Source organism: Myotis nattereri (genome assembly GCF_964212035.1).
Source record: "Myotis nattereri genome assembly, chromosome: 3".
Taxonomy (NCBI): domain Eukaryota; kingdom Metazoa; phylum Chordata; class Mammalia; order Chiroptera; family Vespertilionidae; genus Myotis; species Myotis nattereri.
In genome coordinates this window covers 128,911,222-128,935,518 of record NC_138077.1, presented here as the reverse complement: position 1 = coordinate 128,935,518, position 24,297 = coordinate 128,911,222, and positions in this window count along the sequence as shown.

Below are 24,297 nucleotides of genomic sequence, written 5' to 3'. Positions count from 1 at the left end.
TGATGATTACTTCATAAGTTATGTAAATGTCTAATCACCATGTTGTACACCTGAAAGTAATATATTGTATGTCAAGTGTTTTTGAAAAATAAAAAAGCTATTTTTTTTAAAAAAAAGAGGTTATAATTCCATTCATCGACATTTCCTCATGTCCTTTAACACTGTTCTCTGCCTCTTTCTCTCTCTCATAATAATGTCTCCTCACTTTGGAAGAAAATGATATCAAAAGTCACTCATACCAAAACAAACTTAAGAGGTAGAATGTTTGAAGATATGGCTCAAGTTTTCAGTTACAAGCCTTTCCTTAGTACTAACTAAACCCCACAAAACCACTGGGTTGTATTGGTTAAAGAACTCTGTTAATCACATGGACTATAAGTTTATAAGAATTTTTTTTATAAAAGAAAATGTAATCCTGAAAAAGGTTATATTTCTTATTTGTGAAACTAACAGGTACTCACTTGCATAAGTAGCTATTCTTACATTACATGCACACAGGATTAGAGATAATTTAAGAACTCTAATCAGTGTGTACTTTGAATAACTTTGATCCCTAAGGAGGGAAATGGACGTCATCAATAAACTGGGTTCTGACTTGCATTAGCCATGGATTCAGAGAATCATGAGCTCAGATTCCAGTAAATACCTGTAAAACAGGAGAAAAGCCATTCGACATTTCAACACTGGAAAACATTTGTGTGAGAAACTTTTTCATAAAGAGAAGATCAATCTCCCCATCACTGACTGAAGACAAAATTAATTACCACAGTTGGCAGAAGATAAATGGTTTCAATGTACAAAATTGTGTAATTATAGCAGCTGCAGAGCTGAAAACCAGCTCCTAACTTTGAACCTCAACCCCAGCTTGACATTTCTCCCCACGTTCAGTTCTGCCACTAGCAAGCATGTTGAAAGTTCCCTGGCCTTGCCTCTATAATTGCACGTTGGGGTTCAGAAGTAATAATTGGCTCCATTGCGTACATGAAACCTTATCATCCTCTGGTTTGCTAAAGGTATTCTATATCATCTTTTGAAGTGTTAAAATCTCCAGAGAGGAAAATTTACTAGGGGATGTTAGTGTTATGGCAACAAAATTAAGTCTGTCACAACATGTCAAATTAACCACCTTCCTAAGGACTGGCGTCAGAGCCTCATTCAGAAATGGACAAATATTCAGTATCAATTTCTTAAATGTCACTTTAGGCTTGAGTAAAACCAAGGTAAACATCACAATTTATCTCAGCTTTCCGATGTTTGCTCCAGAACAACACTGGCTGGAAAACAAGAGGTTAAGAACTAAAGAAATGCTTCAAGCAAGGGTTTTTCCTCCGCCTTTACAAGCAGCAAAGGAGGTTGTCAGTTAGGCTCTGTGGAGATTTGGGTTCTCCCTTTGAAGCCAAGAGGAAAGTTTTTAATCTCGTGTTTAATTTTAATCCTTTAAAATATGTAAGTGATTTAGAAATGTACAAGTGAAATTTGGCAGAAGACCCTACTGGTAGAAGTAAAGCTGCTTCTTTCAACTCTCCTATAATAAAGGAGTTCAAAACTGGCCACCTAAACTATCTAGATACCTCAGCCACAAGCTGCAATCTAGTGATTTTAAAAGTTCCCCTTATCAAAAATGTTTCCAAAAGTGAAGCACATGTTACAGACAAGGGAAACCACAGGTCACTAGCAAAGAAATAGCCTCATGCTTGAACACTTATTTGCATACTATAGGCCTGGTGCATGAGTTCGTGCACTGGTGGAGTCCAGTTGACCCACCCCAATGGGGCCAATCAGAGGTGGGGCCAACCGGGGTGAGGGGCCACGATTTGTTCGGGTCATTCTGGTTGTTTTGCCATTCAATCGCTGGGCTTTTATTATATGGGATTAGTCAGCTCAGACAGCCATAAAAAAAATATCATAAATTTGTGTGGCTTAAACAACAGAAACGTATTTTTCTCACAGTTCTGGAGGCTGGAATTTAGGATCAGGGTACCAGCATAGCATCACTACATACACCAGAAGTGGTGGATCGCTTGCCAGTCAGGGCACATGCCCAGGTTGCAGATTCAATACCCAGTCCAGTGAGTGCAGGAAACAATAGAACAATGTTTCTCCCTCTCTCCCTTCTTCTCTCTGAGATCAATTAAAATGAATGATAAATAAATAATGTTCTATAAGTATGGTTTTAACAGGAAAGACATTAGTGATCTATGAAGTAAAAAACTCATTACAACACATATACACAGCATGACCCCATTTTTAAAAAATATATTTATTGATTTCAGAGGAAGGGAGAGGGAAAGATAGATAGAAGCATCAATGACAAGAATCATTGATCAGCTGCCTCCTGCCCACCCCTACTGAGGATCAAGCCTGAAACCTGACCAGGAATCATATCGTGACCTCCTCGTTCATAGAGCAATGCTCAACCACTGAGCTCTACCAGTCAGGCCCTATTTTTATCAATACCAGGCACATAAGGTACATTGGCAAGATTTCACTCCTAGATGAAAGTCTGAAGTTGCCCAAACTCCTTTGCAGCTAGGTTTCTGGATATGAATTCATTTCTGCCAACTGGATGCGCTTGCACAATATTTTGAAGGCAGAAGTGGGGCAGAGGCATCTTCCTGCCATTTGGGCTGTTTGCTGCTGGTGATCATGTTTGCAGAGATGTGGAGGCTTTCTGCAGCAGAATCCAGGCTGTGCACAGGCAGTTGTGGCAAAGACAGTGCCCAGTGACCTGTTTTGTGGGAGCTGGAGGGCCCTTGTGGGGACAGCAGTTTCCTGATCCCCAGGTCACAGCTGTGCCAGAGTGTCCTGGAATTCAGTTGTGTCTGAGGGGGAAGCTCCTCCCACTGGCCAGGGAGTCTTTCCTGGGGGGCCAGCATAATACCCGCTCCTCAGCTTTCTGATGATTTCCCAAGCACCAATTCCCTGTGCTAAATTCTCTCCTGCCTAAAATAGCAAAGACCTAAAAACATTTTGGATCCTCTACTTTCAATGAAAACAAAGCTGCTTGGGGTCAGATATGAGAAGCGGGTGAGGTGTTGTGGAAGGCTTCCTTCTTTGAGTCTCAGCTTCCTCTTCTGTAGAACGGAGACCAAAGATTATCTGTTCATAGTTACTGAAGACCGTGGCTGCTGTGTTTCCTGAAGATGGCCACAACATTTCCCATCCCTCCTGTGGCCTTGCCACTTTCCCCCACATCCTCTCTCTTGAAGCGGGGCTGACCTCTGACGCACTGGTAGCCAGTACACTGGTTGCCCGCAGAATTCTAAGGCCAAGGTCGTAAAGGTGCTGGGCTGTAGCCCCGCCAACTCTGCCAGGTCTCTGGCTGGTATAGGCCTTGCCCTACTGGCTTGCTTCCCCTCTAGTCTGCAGCCCAGCTCCTTGCTGCACACCATGGCCCACCTGCTGGTGCTGCAGGGCCCAGCAGGTGGAGCAAGAGCAAGGTCAGGCCTCCAGCCCCCTGGCTCCTATGTGCCCTGTGTCCCCTATTCCTACTGCTCCTCCAACTGGGACCAGATGCTCGAGTGCTGTGCATGGCCCGCAGGGACTGTTGTGGCCACCAGGAAAGCCTCCCTACATATCCCTGACTCTGGTGCCCTGATCCCGGATCCACTTCTGCCAAAGGAGAGCTTTGCCCACACAGCTGCCCGAGACCCTCATCTCCAAGGTCCCTAGACTCCAAATTTCTGCCAGCCAAGGCAGTTGACCAGCTGGCCCCACCCTGATCTGGGTGTTGGGGGGATCTGGCCCGGATCAGGCTGGTTGGCTACTGCAATGTGTGTCATAGCCACTAGTCATTTTGGTCGTCCTGGTCGTTCTGCTGTAACAGTTGCTGGGTTTTTATAGATATAGATTGGTTAGTTTTTCCTCCAAGAAAGAAAATACTCATCATAATTTTTAGGAAAGTTTTCTTATTCAAAAGAATTTCTCTGTTCAGAGTCAAACATTTACAAGTTACTATTTGCGGACTTCAAGTCAATCATTTTTTTAATACAGCTGTATATTCATAAGATTCTCATATTACTTGCACCAATTAACAGAAGTTAGGTTTTAATCAATAGTGGTATATTTGTGCAGATAATGGTTGTCCCAGTTACTATTTCTACATGAAGGGAAAAAAAAACCCACAAATACTCCACACTTAGTGGTATAAAACAACCATCATTTATTATGCTTTAGAATTCTGTGAGCCGGAACTTCAGAAAAGGTGTAGTGGGGAAGCATTGCTTCTGCTCCTGATATCTGGGCACTCAGCTAAGGAGACTCACGGCCACAGGAAACCGGCCATCTGAGACTGTTCATGTGGAGGCCCATGCGCACATGTGTATCATGGCTGATGCTAGCTGTCAACTGGAACTCCAGTTGAGGCGGTTGACCAGAACACCTACATGTGGCCTCCCCATTGGCTTGTTAGGCTTCCTTCCAACATGGTTGTTGGATTTTAAATTGAGGCCCCAAGAGACAGGAAGTGGAAACTGCCAGTTTCCTAAGGTCTGAGCCCAGAAACTGACATGGCCTCACTTTTATTGATGAGTTACAAAATCCAGATTCAAGGTTATATATACCACACCTCTCAATGAGAGGCACATCAAGACTTTGTGGACCACAGTGGTACATTTATGCCCACATCTAAGACATGTTGTTGGCATTTATTTCAGGTTTCTATCCATTTCAATTAACTTTGTCTCTCTGATGTCTATTAAATTTCTCATTGCCCACAACTTTCCATTAAGCTGTAGCTCTTGCCCCCTACACTATCCTCAACACTATTCTACTTCCTCATGATCCACCCAGTTCACAACCTGACACCAAATCCTCAAATTCTTGCCCTAACCTAGTGGGAACCAGTCACTAGCATGGCATTAACGATACTTGCTAGATGAGAAGAAAAAGAAATACGGGCTACACTAAAGCAGGAACCTGAAAGAAGGCAGGTAAAGAATTGAGTAGAAGAACTTCCCATTGTCCCTGAGAATCAACATAAATAAGTCATTCCAGAAATTTCTAGAAACCAATACAAATCTAGTTCACTTCTTAGTGTTAACTTATTATAAAGTTGAGTGTTAATTGGCCCGAATAAATTGTCATTGCCCATTTTTACATAGTAAAAATAATGAGAACTTTATGAAAATTATATAGAAATAAAATAAAATGTCTAAAGACATGATTTTCAAACATTTTTAAATTTAAATTTTCACCTAGTAGAGATGATAAAAAATATGTAATATGACTTAATATATATTTTGTTAAGTGGAAATGTATAGTGCTTGCTTACTATATCACTAATCAATAAAGACAGTAAGACAGCATTTTTGAAAACAAAAAGTGTAATGGAAAGTTATGAATGATTACAGCAGCCCCACCAATCTTACCTATGATATTTTATTGCTTTTTATGTTTGTTTGTATGTCTTTACTTCTTTTTTCACTTTTTCTTTTGTTTTGGGAAGTTTATTTCTTCTTTTCATTGCATATTATCAAGAAAATACTTGACTCACCACCTCTGGAAAGAGTGAGTGCAGGATTTTTAAGCTATCTGCACTGTTTTACACAATATAATCCCCATTTCATACACGTTCTCTGATGTAGATATAAATTGCTTTCTCTATTTCTTTTTGAATGCCAGATTGGTGTTTCTTTGAATGTGATAATGTGCAGGTGATTATAGAAGCAGTTCAGCTTTCCATGGGTTATATTTTGGAACGTAATGCTGAAACTTTGGATTTAAGGAGTTCTTATTACCATCTGAGATCCTATATCCATCTGGCTATTATATTTGTATTAAACAAGAAAGTGAATCAATTCATTAAGAGCAGTGATAATTTTTGGAAGTGTGGAAGGAAATTCAGGACACTGCCTTGCAGTGTTCGTGAGTCATGAGAGCCAAGTATCCACAGCACAATATGAGTTCAATAAATTGAGAAAGTTTAACAATCTCCCTAGAAATATTGTAAACTAGAAATCAGTTTTAACCTTCACTTCATAGAAATCTTGATAAATTAGAGTTTTTTCTGGTGGGGAAGAGAAACTTGGTCTAATTGGAGGTCTATGTACAGTTCCACTAGCAAACACTAAATCCAATGGAGATTTGTTTGCTGCTGTGGTTTTGAAACTTTTTGTAGACTCTAGTATGAGTTTATTCCAGGGACAAATAAAAAGATCTTTATATTTATCTTTGATTCAGAGATGCCACTGAAATATCCTAAGGGAGGAGAGCCTTGGAAGTAGGCATATGCCAGATTGTTTGGCCCTGTAGGGTCCAGCAGTTGGAATGGGTTGTAGATGCAAACCCCCAAGGCCTCTATTCTGTGGCAGAATACTGCACTCTCCTAGAGAGAGAAAATAACAGAGTGGAGGATGTGTAGGTCAGAAAGATAATTCTTTCATTGGCCACCCCACAGAAGAAGAGGGAGTAAACATAGAGGATCAGGGTGGTAGGGATATACTGAAGCATTTTAGATTTCATCACTGGGTCAGGACTGCATTCTGTGGGGAGTGGGTGAGGGTGTAAAAGAGAGAGAAAAAATGAGAGAGAGAGAGAAGCAAGCTATCTGAGGGCTCTAGGGAGATCCTCCTCAGGCTCTTTTTGCTGTATTTTCATCAATTCCTTACCTCTGGAAGTTTAATGCCTAATGAGTCCTTTAGATATGGCCTTTCAAAAGGTCCCCAGTGTCCCTCAGAAGAGGTCTTCAGACTTCTATTTGTTACTGCTCAGTACCTAGTTGATTTCACTTAGCCCAATGGCTTTATATGATGAGGACTTTCAATTTTAGATTACCAGTTTGGATCTCTTCTTATGTGCTAACCTCATATTTTCAGCTTCAGCTGCCTCATTGAAATCCCCACTGGATGCTTAATAGGTATCTTGAAATCAGCATTTCCAGAATTAATGAGGTGATTACTCCTTCTCCTGAGGTAATAGCACCCCCCACAAAAAAAAGAAAGTCCCATTGGGTGAGGGTAAATAGATTCCTCAACCTTGATCAAACACCTCTAGGCCAAACTAGTTTGAAAACTGTGCCCACCAGTTTGATTCCAGACATTAAGACTACTCACAGCAGAGTTACTGTGACTGCCTCCAGCACCTCAGGCTTTAGCTGTATGTGAATCACAGACTGGACTCCAGACTGCCCCAGATTTACAAACAAAGAAGACACTCCCACATCTCCTTCACATGTGATTAAAAACGCAGGTGTGTTATTCTAGCCAGTTTGGCTCAGTGGATAGAGTGTTGGCCTTTGGACCAAATGGTCCAGGGTTTGATTCCAGTCAAGGGCAAGTACTTTGGTTGCAGGCTCCCTCCTGGCTTGGATACTGGTTGGGGCACATGCAGGTGGCAACAAATTGATGTGTTTCTCTCACATTGATGTTTCCCTCTCTCTTCCACTCTCTCTAAAAGATCAATGGAAAAATAACCTCAGGTGAGGATTAAAAACTGAAAAAGGCAGTTGTGTTGATCATACACACATACTAACCACAGATATGATAATTCAAGTGATAAAATATGGCATAGCACAATCCTAATAAATACTGTGACAATGAATTCCCATAAGTATGTCTATGTGTGACTATATGTCAACATGAATGTCAGAGCAATGGCTAATATCTAGTAAAACTGATAATATTCTAGCTGCTTCTGGAAAAATGTGGCAAATTGCCATTCCAAGTAATTCTTAAAATGTTTATAGAAACACAAGCCTTTTGTTGAAAGTGATAAAAAATACTGGGTACTATTTCAGATAATTAACATACACATAGGTTAGGAAATCTATACTAATAAAAGGGTAATATGCTAATTAGACCTAATGTCTTCCGGATGTCCTTCCAGACAAAGCCACAGCAGCTGTGAGGGCTGAAGGCCAGCGGCACAGGAGAGGCAGCGGCACAAGCTGGTCCAGCACCGTGGGCCCTTTCACAGAGGCTGCGGGAGAGCCCAGCACCACGTGAGAGGCCAGGGCCGTGGGAGAGCCTGGCACTGCGCTAGAGGGCGGGGCCACATGAGAGGGCGGGGCCACGGCCACTTTTGCAGAGTTGGCACCGAGCGTCCTCTGCACAGGCCGGTCCAGTGCTGTGGCCTCTTCTGCAGAGGCAGCAGGAGAGGGAGCTTTGTGATCCCAGTTCCAGTGTTGCCCCTTCTGCAGAGGCAGCCACAGAGGCATGGCTCGGGCCAGTCCCAGTGCCACACTTCTGCAGAGGCTGGACAGGGTGCTACCTGCTGTACCTCAACCTCCCACAGGCCCTCCCCCAGCTGGCCTGGCCCCAGATCACTCCTCACCCACCAGTGGGCAGGAGGGCAGGGCCAATGCTATGAAACAAGGGCTGAGGGTCAGCAGTGGCAGCAGTAGTGGAGTGAAGGGAGTGGCGCCTTCCCCTGATCACCTGGTTGCTTCCTGCAGAGGGAGCAGGGAGCAGGCCTAAGCCGTCAGTAGGACATCCCCTGAGTGCTCCTAGACTGTGAGAGGGGGCAGGCTGGGATGAGGGACACCCTCCTATGCATGAATTTCATGCACTGAGCCTCTAGTTTATTATATAATTTCAAGAGTTCTGTGAAAGTCCTGAAGGTCTAGATACCAAGAAAAGGGCTGGTGAGTTTAATGAGCATGTGCATTAAACAGAAAATAGAGCAAAGTTGGTTATCTCTGCACTTGGGGAATATAAAGCCTTAATAAAAATATCTAACTGAAGACATGAGGTGAATAAAACTTTTCCAGTGAAGAGTAGAAAATTGGAACCACAATGATGATATAGAAACAGGCAAGAACTAGGCTTCATGTGGTAATAAACTGCCAGTATTGCTTCCAACGTGGGATCTGGCCATGGTTAATCAAATTAGCAATATTTAAATCAGTTCATGGTATGATATTAACTTTTGTCTCTCTGCATAACATCTCTTTTATAGATCTTTTACTGTCTGCCTTTATAGAAAACTAGAGGCCCGATGCATGAAAACTTATGGAAGAATAGGCCTTCCTTCCCCCAGCTGCCAGCACTGGCTTCCCTCAGGCACCCAGGACCCATGCTGCTTCCCCCCTCCGGCCACCCCCAGGCACCCGGGACCCGGGCTGGCTTCCCTCCAGCCCAGCTTGGTCAGGAAGGATGTCCGGAATGACATCTAGAAAATGTCCAGTCTAATTAGCATATTATCCTTTTACTATGATAGATGTTTGCTTTACCTTCTCAACTCGTTCCACCTCATCTTACACATCACCTTACACATAGTTAATGTTCCAAAAACATCTGTTAAATCTAATAAAATGCAGTCATCCCAAGTCACATAAGCCACCAGAGACAGAACTGTAACCCAAAACATGCTTGTCTAAGACCATTCCAACTTTCCATACATCATGCTACATTTATGTGCCCATGCCATGAAGTGCAGCAACACACGATATCCCCATTTAATTTTCTAAAACTAAAAACACTTTTAGATATTTACTCACTATAAGTTTAAAATGGAGCACATCTAGGCTAGGTGAGCTATTTCCTGACAGCATTCTGTCACTGATCCTGCTTCTCGACTTTCGTCACTCTTGAGTTTCAATAGTGGGGGCTTGGAGATATGGACATCCACACATAACACTGGAGGAACTTGATCTATGTTTCTTTTATGGTGTTTATATTCATTCTTTGTGAAAGTCTTTGGCAAAATTTGGGCAATGGATTTTAATAATATAGCAATAGGAACATAATACAAGATCGTAAAAGGCTGAAGTCAACTGCTGAGGTTGATGATTTTTCAGAGTTTGGTATGGGGCATTTATAATAAAAAATGGGGTGTTTACAATTCATTTGTCATTCAGAAATTTGAAGAAAGAAAGAAGAAAAGAGAAAGAAGAGGGAGGAGAGAAAAAGGTAGGAAGAAAGGAAGGGAAAGAGAGAGAGAGAGAGAGAGAGAGAGAGAGAGAGAGAGAGAGAAAGAAGAAGAAGAAGAAGAAGAAGAAGAAGAAGAAGAAGAAGAAGAAGAAGAAGAAGGAGGAGGAGGAGGAGGAGGAGGAGGAGGAGGAGGAGGAGGAGGAGGAGGAGGAGGAGGAGGAAGAGGAGGAGGAGGAGGAGGAGGAGGAGGAGGAGGAGGAGGAGGAGAAACAGATGGAGAAGGAGAAAAAAGTGAGAAAGAGAGAAAAGAAGGGAGTCAAAAATCAAGAAATGGTGTGTTAACTGACAATGGTATTGTGGTTACCAGAGGGAAACAGGGAGGGGTGAGGGTAAAGAGGATAAAGGCCCTGGCCAGTGAGACTCGGTTGGCAGAGCATCGTCCAGTGCACCGAAAAATTGCTGGATCTATTCCTCATCTGGGCATGTGCCCAGGTTGCAGGCTCAGTCGCTGGTGTGGGGCATGCAGAAAGCAGATGATTGATGTTTTACACTGACATAGATGTTTCTCTCTCTCCCTCTCCCTTCCTCTCTCCCTAATAATCAATTTAAAAATATTTTCTTTTAAAGAAATGGGCAAAGGAGATCAAATATAAGGTGATGGAAGGAAACTAGACTTTGGGTGGTGGGCATACAATGCAGTATACAGGTGATATATTATAAAATTTTACACCTAAAACTTAAAAAAGAAGATTTTTGTTTTATTTATGTTTTGTTAGATTTATGGGGGTGACATTGGTTAATATGATCATATAAGTTTCAGGTATAGGTTTCTATGTAACAAGATCTGTATATTGCACTGTATGCCCACCACCCAGAGTGAAATCTTCTCCTATTATCATATATGAGGCCCCCTTCCCCTTTCAACACCTTCCCTCTGGCAATCATCACACTTCTGTTTGTGTCTATAAGTTTCAGTTTTATATCCCCCATATGAGTGAAATCATATGGTTCTTAGCTTTTTCTGATTGACTTTTATTTCACTTAGCTTAATATTCTCAAGGTCCATCTGTGTTGTTGCAAGTGACACTATATCAAGCTAAAAAGCTTCTGCACAGCAAAGGAAACTGAGAACAATACAAAGAGGCAGCCAACCAAATGGGCAATGATATTTGCAAACAGCAGCTCCAACAAATGTTTAATTTCCAAAATATATAAAGAACATATAAAGCTCAATACCAAATAAACAAACAACCCAATCAAAAAGTGGGGGGAGAGCCCTAATTGGTTTGGCTCAGTGGCTAGATCATTGGCCTGCAGACTGCAGGGTCCTAGGTTTGATTCCGATCAAGGGCATGTACTTTTGTTGTGGGCACATTCCCAGTAAGCGTTGTGCAGGAGGCAGCTCATAGATGATTCTCTTCCATCGATGTTTCTAACTCTCTATTCCTCTCCCTTCCACTCTCTAAAAAATCAACAAAATATATTTTTTAGAAGAAAAAGTGGGCAGAGGAACTGAAAATACACTTCTCCCAAGAAGATAGAGGAACATCCAATAGATATATGAGAAAATGTTCTTCACTAGCAATCAGGAAAATGCAAATCAAACCTATAATGAAATACCACCTCACACTTGATAGAATGGCTATTATCAACAAGACAAGCAATAACAAGTGTTGGAGAGGTTGTGGATAAAGGGATCCCTGCTGGAGGGAGTGTAGATTAGTACAACCACTATGGAAAGTATTCTGGCGATTTCTCAAAAAATTAAGATTAGAGCTACCATATAATCCAGCAATCCCTCTCCTGGGCATATACCCAAAAACTCAAAAACATGTATTCAAAAAAATATCTGCACCCTTATGTTCATTGCAGCATTATTCATGGTGGCCAAGTCATGGAAACAACCAAAGTGCCCTGCGATAGAAGGCTGGATAAGGATGTGGTACATATGCACAATGGAATACTACTCCATAAGAGAATACTCAGGCATAAGAAAGGATGAGATTTCTGTTTAAAAAAAAGTTCTTGTGTGTTCAATGAGTCCCATGAGTTCCTGTAAGAGATGCACATGGAGTTTAGAACTATGTTAGCATATAGAATAACTAAAGAGATAAGTTTCCAATACATAAAATTATGAAAAATGCAAGAGACTGTTAGGTCAACTGTTGAGAAGTTTTACATAAATATAAAAATAGAGTGAACCAAATTATCTAGGTAGTTTTTTTTAAAAAGCTATATGAGGTGTAATTTGATCTTAAAATATTAATATCAAGCCTAAAAAGCATAAATAGATGTGAGAAACTATATGTAGACTGGCCTGAAAAAGTAGGGGAATTATGTTGGGAGTCAAGGGAAAAAGTTACATGTGGAGGATAGAGAAAAATTATGGAAAAATATATTTAAAATGCACTGCTATATCACAATGTTAACAACTCCAATATGCTATTAAGCAAAAATAAAATGAATTGCAAAACAACATGAAAAGAGTAATTTTAAAAGCATTAAATTTGATATCAAACCTGGTTTCTATTTCTAATTCAGATTTACTGGTAGTGACTATGGGCTTGATCATTTTTAAGTCTCTGCTTCACAATAATGATATTAATATCATCATTACTAATGACAATAAAATATACTTTGCAGAGTTTTATAAATATTAAATGAATAAACACTATAGAAGTTCTATATAAATTACATAGATGCTGTATGTAACTTTAAAGCAATATTTTTGCTAGTGACATAAACATAACATTTTACTACATGCAGTTTTTATTGATATATAATTGACATACAATGTTGTGTAAGTTTAAGATTCACATGTTACTTTGATACATTTATATATTGCAATATGATTATCAACTTAGCCTTAGCTAAAACCTCCACCAGTACTTGTAACATTACTACAGAGTTCTTTAAGTTTAGCCTAGCGGTAGTAACCATAATGATTTTTTATGGGAAGAGACTGAAGTCAGATTAGTTAAGAAATAAAGGCAGAAATACAAATATGAAATACTGGGTGGGGGATGAGATACTGGGGTAGTTAAACAAGTAAAATGCAAGAACTGGGCATAGCTGCCTGAGAATGACGATAACCCTTCCTAAAAAGAAATATCGGAGAGAAGAGCAACCAGATGCTATAAGGGACCTAGATTTTTCTGTATTTCTCCTTCACAGTGTTTAGTCGTTGCTTTGTCTTCAATGCTATGGCTTCATAGGCACCAGGTGGCTATGGCATCTCTAGTGATTGCATCCATGTTCTTGGCAAGCAGCACAGGGTGATGAAGCAGATGAGCTAAACATGCCTCTTTTTCTTGGGAAAGCCAAAGCTTCCCTGGAAGACCCATCCTTTAAACTTTCCCTCATACTTCATCATTCAGAATTGCATCACTGAGCCACCCCTGACTAGAATGTGGCTAAAGAAAAAGAAATAGTGGGTAAAGGCTTGCCCACAACGTATCTTCAAAGGATCTTTAAGAATATTAAATAAAATATCAAAATATATTCTATTATCTATAGCACAGTATAGTAGCTGCTCAATCAAGTCTGTTTCTAATACTATTATATCAAATATATGAGTGCCTCCTGAGCAGCAGGCAATTGCTACATACTAGCAATAAATCATTAAATAGAATCAGAATATGTAATATTCTGAACTATTTCAGTTCTAGACCTTTAAAAAATGGTTATTTGAAAACCAAGTGAAAATGTGCCACATGAGAGTTGGGGAAGAAAATCATGATTTTAAAGTGAATATCACAGAGGTTAGAGCTAACTGTAAGACCGCCATTGTAGAAATAGAAAATTAGAACTACTAGGATTAACCTTTGAGAAATATTAAAGAGGAAACAAAAGGCAATAGCCAGAATTGGGAGAAACAAACTTTAATAATCTTGTTGTGAAAGTAAAAAAAAAAAAAATGAGTTTCAGTGAAGAGTTGCAGCTTCCTTGGACCAAATTTTACCGAGACATCGAGAACAGTGAGGACAGAAGCATGATGTAGCAAGAATCACTTTACCAATGACTGCAATTTCAGCAAATGCTTAGTACACAAGTCACATTTCAAGGAATTAAGGAAAGGTTGTTAGAGGGAAAACACAGTGGCTTAAGAACATTCATTTGTAAGACAACAGGCAGTTAAGCCTACATGAAATAAAGTGAAGGCTACCAAAAGCAGATTGTCAGCAAAGAACTTTTAAGAACGTAAAGCCCCAGCATGTTTGAGGGCAAGGAGAAAGGAATCACTATAATAAGAATGACTTAAGTAATGGTAAAGGGAAAGAATAAGCTTCAACATAAGATGTCTCAAAATAAAACTGGACAAAACCTAGATATAAGTGAGGTGATTGTCATATTAAATAGGATTGTCACAATTTGAGAACTTAGCAGAGATGATGAGATGATTGAGAGGAGGAGATTGGACCAAATCTTTCTGGTAAGATTAGAGCTGGCTTGGGAGAAAGGAGGAAATAAATGTAGGTTTGTCTCAGGTGAAAGCAATAAATAATCAGAGAGGATCAATAGAATTTCCAAGAAGTAGCAAGTGCCAAAGTGTAGCAGGAAGCAATGTCGGGCAGTCAAGTCTGCATATTCTTAGAAACAGATTTTAAGGCTCAACAATATCCTGGGAATCAATTTTTTTCCTTAGTAACCTAAAGAAAGATGGGGATAAAGTAATTCAGGAATTATATTAGATTAGGGGTTCATATTGAAGACTTGTTTAAAATCAAGTGTCTTTAGGACTCTTGATGGATCGGTAGGAACCATTAAAACGCAAGGTAACCAGAGTGTTCAGGTTTAGTCAAGGAAGTCAAAAGATTGGGCAATTAGAAGTAAATGTGTCAGGAGAATGAGAGACACTCAGAAGTAGGTTCATTAGAGAAGAGATGGAGAATGGCAAAGTGTTGTGTTTGTGAAGAGCCTACCAACTCCAAGACTTCAGAAATAGAATGGTGGCATATTACATGTGATTCTGCAGTGAAATGCTAAAAATATTGTAACTGTAAGTCTGTGAAACTTACTTAATGCACTGACAGAAGGAATGGCAATGTCACCGAGATCAAATATGGTGATAGTGATTAAGAGCAAGAGTTCTGAATTAGACCCTAGGTTAACTACCGGCTACAGCACTTAACAACTGTCAAAGTATTATGACAAATAAAAGAAGTAAAGCATGCAAAGTACTCACTGAGCAATAATTGGGAAAGTCAGTAAAGAGATATTTGAGGGGGCTAGGAAAGATCAGGAATGGAGTAAATGGGCAGTATTATGGAAGGAGCTTTAAAAAGCTGGGACTCCATTAAAAATGGCATAAGAAAAAGCAAGTCTCTGTTAAGACAAGAAGGCAAAAGAAAAAAGTGAAAGGGAGAAATAGGCTTAAGATAAACAAAATTTCCCCAGTATCAGGAACTTCTTATGTTGCAATCAAAAAAAGTATGGAAGAGAAGAGAAGAGTACAGACAGATGGAGGAATGCGAAAAGAGATGAGCATGAACCTTTTAGCTGACGTAGGCACGCGTGAGGATTAGAAGTTTCTCTGTCCTCTCACAAGACCTATCAAATGTTTCCACTTTTTAAAAAAGAGGTGGGGAGGGGGGGAGATGGGGGAAAATGTATTTGTTTTTTGAAAACCAAGGGCCTGATTGTTTGTAGTCTGTTATCCCAAAAGCCAAGAACATAAAGCCAGAAAAGAGGATTGCATAGGAGATCATCACATATGGGCTCACTAAGGCTACTTAGTATGCGCAAAAGAAGTTGGTCCTTGTAACTAGAAAAACACTACATAGAGTATTTTATGTGGCTTTTTTGTCTATCATTATTTTTCTATCATCATGCTTAGACCTCAAATATTTTAAGATGTCATGATTTAACTGTAATAAGATATTTAACCTTGACCTGCTAATGGTATAGATTGTTTTAGACCAGGGGTGGGCAAACTTTTTGACTCTAGGGCCACAATGGGTTCTTAAACTGGACCGGAGGGCCGGAACAAAAGCATGGAGTGTTTGTGTGAACTAATATAAATTCAAAGTAAACATCATTACATAAAAGGGTACGGTCTTTTTTTTTTTTTAGTTTTATTCATTTCAAACTGGCCGGATCCAGCCCGCAGGCCGTAGTTTTCCCACGGCTGTTTTAGACTAAAAAATATTATTTATTGTATTATTTAAGTAGTATTATTTTGTTAAAATGCAGAATAGAGAAAAGTATCTTCCTACGCAGTCCATACAAATATGAAAAACACACCCTCACCACCCCCAGTATTCATAGCCACCAACCTTAGCTACAAATTCACCTACTTGTATTTCATTTTAAAGATCTTCCACCACCCTTTTATCTACTGCTTCACTTTTAGATTTTTACTGGGCTATACAACTTTTATTTTTCTATTTGTTCACTGACCTCCAAAAGCCAAAATTACCATGGTTTCTGCTTTATCATAATGCTGTTTGTGAGATTATGCTGAAAGATTAAAGGAGGGGTCTACCTTTAGTACATACCATTTGCATGTGATAACCTAATGCAATTTCAGTAAGTGAAAATCATTGCTTCCAATACAAAACCAGCTATTAAAACATTGCTGTCAGCAAAATATTGTGGCTTAAACTAACTTTGCACAAGATGGAAGAGCATGAAAGGACAGGTCACTAAAACACTATGGCTCTAATCTTCTCCAGGATCCTTTATATTCATAGATTTCTTCATATTCTACTTTTTACATTCTGTAAAAACCATTTTCAAATTTATGGAAAATGGGGCATAAAGTGAGTAGCTTTTTAAAAAATGAGTTACATGGAAGAAAGAACAGCAACTAAGATTTTTGTGATTAATTTGGTAACTTCTAGTAGGAAGTATTTAGTTTATCTGCACATAGAAAATGAATATTAAAATATTCATACCCCAAGGCTAACAGAAAAAAATAGGTAACAGCTGTTGGTCTAAAATGTGGTTTCATTATGCAGAAATTGGAATAAGCTTGTAATTATGAATAAAAGCTAGAGCAGTTAAAAAATGTTGAGTAGGTTTTTCAACTCCAACATTTAAAATATTTTCTGTTATAAGAAATCACACCATTTTCCTCAATAAGCTTTCATGTGGTATCAGCCATAGCAGACCTGCTTTTGCTCACCTCAAAAAGAAATGTGAAATAGATTCTTCATGTAAATTTCTTAATGATCTTTTCTAAAACAGGTTTGAATATCTATACTAACTCCATATTTCAAATTAACAAAACCCTAATTTAATATTTATTTTAGATCTAGACATAGCTAATACAAGGAAACAAGGTTTTAAAAAAGTATTTTGGTTAATAATACAGATTACAAGTTTTTTTATCTTTATGTACTGTATTATTCTCTCTTTGACATGATACCACTACATCAATAAAATATTCTTTAATTGTTACAATATCAGATTAGCAAAATGAGGTATTATATGTAAAATGATTTATGTCAAAATTGCTGATATTAAGAAAACATTTGTAATTGCATTCTAATGGAAAAGCATAAACTAATTTTTTCCATCATTCAATTAATAATCCACTAAGAATTGTAACTTCAGTTTGAAACAGTTTATTTGAAGAAAGATAGCCATTACACAGACACACACATGATACTTAAGCAAATTATATAACAGGGTAAAACACAAAATATATTCTCCCTCCCCCCTCTCACTTCTCCTCTACTACAATCTGTTAAGAAGCTGGATAAACAATTACTGAACAAAAGATAAAATATGATTGACATATAAATAGTGGCTAAGAGAAGCATTAATCTGACCCATTTCATAAATAATTACAAAACATTTTATAAATATTTTCTGAAATTAAATATTATTACATTTTATTAAACACACACAAAAATGAGACATGGACATTATGTACTAGACCCAAGATGAACAATAGTTAAGTATTTCAGGAAGAAACAGCTGAGAAACTTTGTGTCCATTATTTGTGACGTGAACTTTAGTTTATGTGGCTCTTGGTACAATGAGCCACTCCCACGCCATGTTTTCCTTTGAGTACCAACCCTCTTCTTCCCTGACTCTAAGATGTGTCTGGAAAACAAAAAAGGAACGAAACACTCTGACTCTCTCCTCCAGCCTCCACCTCCTGGGTCAGATGAGGATCAGAAGCAGCAGCAGGCAGGCAGGCAGAGGGCGCACAGACACTGAGGCTCTTCCTGGAGCTCTGACCAGCACTTCTATGTTCCTGCTGCACGTGCAAATGAAAGGAGAACAGTAACAGTTACCTGAGTGATACCTTTGAAACACCAGAAACATCAGAATCGTTCCTTTAGAATACCCTGAGTAATATACCTGAATTGGAAGAGGAGCAAACCAGAGCTTCATCTTTGCTGTACTTCACAATTGACACCTTTAATATTGCGGGGTGCCTGCTCCTACTGTCTCCAGAACAGAGCTGTGGCCGCCCTGTCAGAAGACAAAAGGCGTGCTCAGTGAGAAAAACTCCCACTCCCCGTGGGGCTCCAGTAATATGTTCAATAATTTGGTGTAGGCAGACCTCTAAGTCCCTACCTTAAATAAATGACAAACATGAAAATAAGTTGACCTTAAATATCAGAAGGAACCTGTATTTTATTACCAATATATCAGCTCCTAACTTTCTCATAGAGCAACTTTCCTGCTTTACTTAAAAGCAGATAGAGGAACTTTGGAAAGTGAAATTGAAAATCTGCTCTCATGTTCCCTTTAATAAAATTATAACACAAAAATTAGAATCTAAATTTGTCCTTTTTCTAAAACCTATTGTAACTGAACTACAAGTAACCATAAAACGTAAGGGTAGATCTCTTTCCCAAGAAGCAAAGTAAATAAAGCATAAGAGTTAACCTAAGTAGATAAGTTAATATTTTTCACTATTTAAATTAGATAACTCCATTTATGCTTTAATTAGAAGTTTATGGATAGTATAAATAGCAATATAGATATTTTTCTAATTCCTAGTTTTATTATGGCACCTTTTTCCGAAGATAAAATGTAAATATAAAGACAGTAGAGAATATTGAAGAACTAGGAAAATTTTTTTTAAATCAGTTTCTTTCTTCTTCCAAATGCCAACATATTATATGGTAAAAATAGAGCATATTTCTCTTCCACAGTTTTGTGTAATTTGTTATGGAAAATGGCAATAAAACACCTTCAGAAATAATAATAGTATTAAGCCCTTAGAGTGCCTAATAAAGTTTAATATTTTTAAAATTCCATATAAATATTAATTAGTTCATATTAAAAATTTGAGGCAGGTAAGCACCATCAGCACCTTCTAATGAAGAAATGGACAGTGTGACCGAGGTTCTTGCCTGAGGACTGATTCAGGCGGGATCATCTGTCTTTCCGGAGCATATAATTTCTTAAGAATTTCCAGTAAGAATAAAAGGAGAGAGAAGACTCATATTTCAGCTGTTTCCAAACTTTTGAAAGAGTGTTTTCTAAAATATTTTGATTTGTGTTTATCCCCTGATTCTCACCCATTTATATTAACTGAACACCTTTTTTTGTAGATAGCACTCCACGGCACAGACATCCTTTATTCTTTTAATTGAGCCCCTTTGGGGGAAAGTATGGTTTAAATATAACAATATATTCAGAACCCTAAAATAATTTGATCTATAATAAATTCTTAAGCAAGGGAGGAAGACCAGCCTGGGGACCCTGGGAGGGGAAGATTGCCAGGTATCAAGTCAGAGATTCACAAGGAAGTTGTAGAAGCTCCCTCCCTGGAGACTTTTAAAAATAGAATAGACAGCCCTCTGCATACAGCGGTGCAGGAGGCCCCATTATACTTTGCTATTAGAGAACTTCACTATAGGTTTCCTTAGGCTTGATTAAAAAAAAAAAAAAAGTCGGGGGAGGGGACGGGAAAGCCAGGGGATGGGAGGAAAATTCAATTTAAGAAATGCCTTTGATAATGAACACAGTGTATTTGTGCTAATACAAATTCTCTGATTTTACTCTTGATTTTGAGGATAAAGTCTTCAATGGATTTAGTTTCTAATATCTGATTGCACTACTTCATATTTTTATCTGCATTTTATATTACTATTTTGTTCACTGCCTATTGTGCTATTTTTAGAAATTCAGTACATACCAGGTCAACAAGGAATTGAAAGTTGCTTGGATCTTTTACTTTTTGTCCTCTATTAACTCCATAATTCTATATATAAAGTTTGGATATGTGTTTAGACCCATACCTATATATGATTTGATAGTAGTTTTTTCAGGGAAATTGAATAATATTTTAAGTAAACATAGCTTTTAATTAATAAACCGTAGACTATATTGATCACAAATTCCATGCAACTTTCTTTTTCAATCATGATCCAAGTAAGATACCATGAACAAACCTATTTGAGACAAATCTTTCTCTCATTAAAATAAAAGATGCCTGGCTGGTATGGCTCAGTGGTTGAGCATGGACCCATTAACCCAGAGGTCACAGTTTAATTCCCAGTCAGGGCACATGACCTTCTTGTGGGTAAGAAGCCTGTAGAGGGAAAGGGGCCCTGGCTACTTAGAGTCCTCCTCCATCTTCTACACCATACACCCCGGTGCCCTGGAAGTCCCTGCTCATGTGGCCCAGAGCTCACAGTTTGGGTCGTTGACCTCTTCCCACCTAAGGTTACTGCATCATTAATATACATACCCCTCAGCCTAAACGGTGCCAGAAGATTGGTAAGTGAGGTGTGAATGGAGCTGGGAATGCAGACTGGCATCGCCACACAAACAACAGCAGGAGGAAGAGACAGAAGAGGAGACGGTGGTTGCAGGCCACAGGCCCTCATCTAGGCCTCCTGGGCATCCCATTGCAGCACAAGCTCCTGGGCTTCCAGAATTCCAATTCCAGTTTGGTTGGTCAGGTTGTTATAACTTATATTTGTGGAGGTAGGAGGAAAGGACCTATTTATTTGAGTGTTTGTTGGTTTGGGTATGTGAACTTCCATTTGCATACTTCTGCCTGGGGCCTTGGAAATATGTACAGCCATTCTGTCTTAGATATCCTTGTTCTGACATTTTAATTAAAATTAAATGTATACATCAGTAAAATAAGTTAATATCTCTCAAAAAAAAGTTTTCAGACATCTATAAGACTGTATCTAATTTCCCTCACCTTAATTCAAATTATTCTCTGAGATTATCAAAATTTGTTCCTTTCAGTGTTTAAGGACCTGGATGATTCTAGCTTCGTTCTCTCTTTATTACAAGAGGAAGCTATTATTCATATATATATGTCTGTGCAAGTTTAGAGTCTAAGTATGTTTATTTTAGCGGGAAGACCGGAGAAACCATGGAACCTGTGGGGACCCTGCATGAAGTGGGCATGACGGTTCTGCACAGAGACGCTAACAACAGAAAGGAGAACTGAGTCCAGGTCAGGTCCTGATGATAAACTTTCAGCACGGTTTCACCGGTAGAATCATAAAATAAAACCTGGAGATTCGGGAAATTTTTAATTTGTATTCATATATTTATTTATTTAGTCAAGGAACAAAACTTTACTTTGGCAAGATGTATTTCCATAAGTGAAAACTCAAGGCCTTCTTACAAAATATGAAACTGAAAAATCTTAAGGGCTTGCTAGGACATAATCAACAGCAAATCTACCTAAGCTTGGTCTCCTGGGCTAATACCATCCCTGATAAATGTGCTTTAACCTCAAGTTGAAGGCCAATCTTGTTTTTTAATAAATTGCCTCAATATAACTACATTTTTAGCTATTTGTATTTTCATAAAAACAGTAATTTCAAGTTTTTTTTTTATATTCAATCTCTCTTTGGCTAGGAACTCTGGACAGAACAAACATTTCTAATTTCTTATTGATTATGACTTCTACTAGTTTGGATAACAATTATATAAATTTGACAAGGTTCATCCTTTTTAGCTCGAGCCATTAGAAAATCAATTAGCCTTTGTTTTTTATAACAAATATATATTATTGGATTGTTCTCTGTTGTAAGATTGTTTGATTATGTTTCCTACCAAAGAATGTTGGGAATTTAATTACCTCCAAAAAATTAATAAATCTTAGGAAGTATTTTACAATATGTCATTCTTAAGTTAATAATGGGCCAGCCCCATATTTCATGAGTTCCCATTCATCTGACAGAGCCGTGGCATTCGTAACTGTGTATATAAAGCCATCAGTCTTCTAGAACCATCTTTAGCTGAGCAAGCCCCAAAGCATGGTCCATTCTGCTCCAATCTGATCAGCATCTTTATAGCTTATCAGCCTTGGGGTTCAATTTTGTTTTGGATGCTTTTATAAATGAGCACAATCACTGGTGAATCTGTTCTTCCAGATTGCCAAGAGAAAAATCGAGAGAAGAACTTTAGTAGATTACTGTGTCATTGAGAATAAAGTACAAGCACAAATGCACAAAGTAGTCTCAGAGTTGATTTTGTCACGTATACATTATCAATTTTATTTCAGTAAAATTAGATGATTGTCTTAGTTATTATTGTTTTTGAAGTTACACTCTAACCCCAGGCTAGGGGTATGATCAATGTGTTATCTAATAAAATCTACTTGTTCCAAAGTACTATTTGTGTTTTCCTAAAAGGAAGGAAAGATAAAAGAGAACTAGTAATAGATAGAAGTGTAAAAATTACTTCAGGACTTTCTTCTTCTGGACAGGTGTATGATGCACTTTATGCTTTTCAGTAGCTAGATTTAATAGTATGGTTGTTCACAGTATCGAGACAGCTGCAGGAATAGCAGAAGCCAAGAGAAAATGTTAATCATTTTAATGGCTTTAGCGTTTATAGAATTTCTCCAGAAAAGATTTTATAATAATATTCACCTCCACGAGTGGCTTTTAAATTGATGAAACAATTTAATGTTCAGAGAAAGATTGTTATTTCTTACATATGTTTATGAAAATATTTTCTATACTCAATTAGATAGAATAAAATATGGTATCATTTAATATTTCAATACAAGAAATAAAATTCCCAAAGATCAGAATATAAAATATGCAATAATATGCTTTTAACTTGTTAAGCTTCAGAAAGGCTATGAACTGTCAAGAAAGTCCAGTGCTTGGCCCAGGATCATTTCTCTGCTATGCTAGAAATTCAGAGGTGCAATTGTAATGTCAAAAACTCAGATTCATACTGTTCCACCCCCGGGAACCTACTTCTCAGTCAGTATAAACTCTAACTATCGCCTAGATATTGTTCTCTGCAGTTTGTACAGTTTCTATCTACTCATTCTGTGTGGGACATTGCATCCTATGGCATCTTCCCTAAAAATATTTAGGACACATATAGACTAAATATTTTTGTTCCTCAAAACATTGTATGTTGAAACCCTAACATCCAATGTGAATGTTTTGGGAGGTGGGGCACAATTAAGACTAGATAAGGTACTGAGACTGAAGCCTCCATAAGGGGCACAAGAGAGCTAGCTTTCTCTCTGCTGTCTACCATGTGAGGATACCATGGGACATCTGCAGCCTGCAACCTGGAAGAGGACTGTCACCAGAACCTGGCAATGCTGGTACCCTGATCTTGGGTTTCCAGTCTCCTGAACCCTGAAAAATAAGCTTCTAATGTTTATAAGCCTCCCTGTTCATGGTATTTTATTTTCATAGTAGCCCAAAAGAATAACAAACACAAAACTCAGTGAAGCACCTTGATGAGACTATAGGTGCATTTGTGCTTGTAGCTTATTCTCCATGACACAGTAATCTACTAAAGTCCCTGTGTCAATTTTCAGTCCTCACCATGGCTTCTTTTATATTTGACTACATATCTAACCATTTTGGCTACCTTTGCATTGACAATAACATTAGCTTACTTATACACCAATCAATAGTGGAGCCAGAAATACCAGATCAGCCATCAAGATATCTGGTCTCCTTGGCCTACAAGACATCATCTTGTCATTCTTTATATCCAACAGATATCACAAGAGACCTTCTTGGAACTGTGAATGAGTTAAACTACTTTTTAAAAATATTTTTAATAAAACAACTGCTATTTCTCTAAAAACATACTGCACAGGGGATATGTGTTAACACTTCCAGTGGATGCCAGAGACCACAGGAAGCACTGAACCTTATATATGTTTATTACTGTACATACATACCTATGATACAGTTTAATTTATATACTAGGCACAGTAAAAGGTTAATAATAACTAATAATAAAATAGCATGATTACAACATATACTGTAACAAAAGTTATGTGAAAGCAGTCCCCCCTCACAAAATATCTTATTGTACTTTATTACCTTTATTCATGTGATGATGTGAAGTGATAAAACATCTATATGGTGAGATGAGGTAAGGTGAATGGGACATCACTCAGTAAAAACCAATGTTACTTGAACACCAGCACTGCAATGCTGCAGTCTATTTGGTAACCAAGAAAGCTACTAAGTAACTAATGGATAGGGCATCTATAGAGCATGGAGACACTGGACAAAGGGGTGATTCACGCCCCAGGTGAATGGAGTGGGACAGTGTGTGA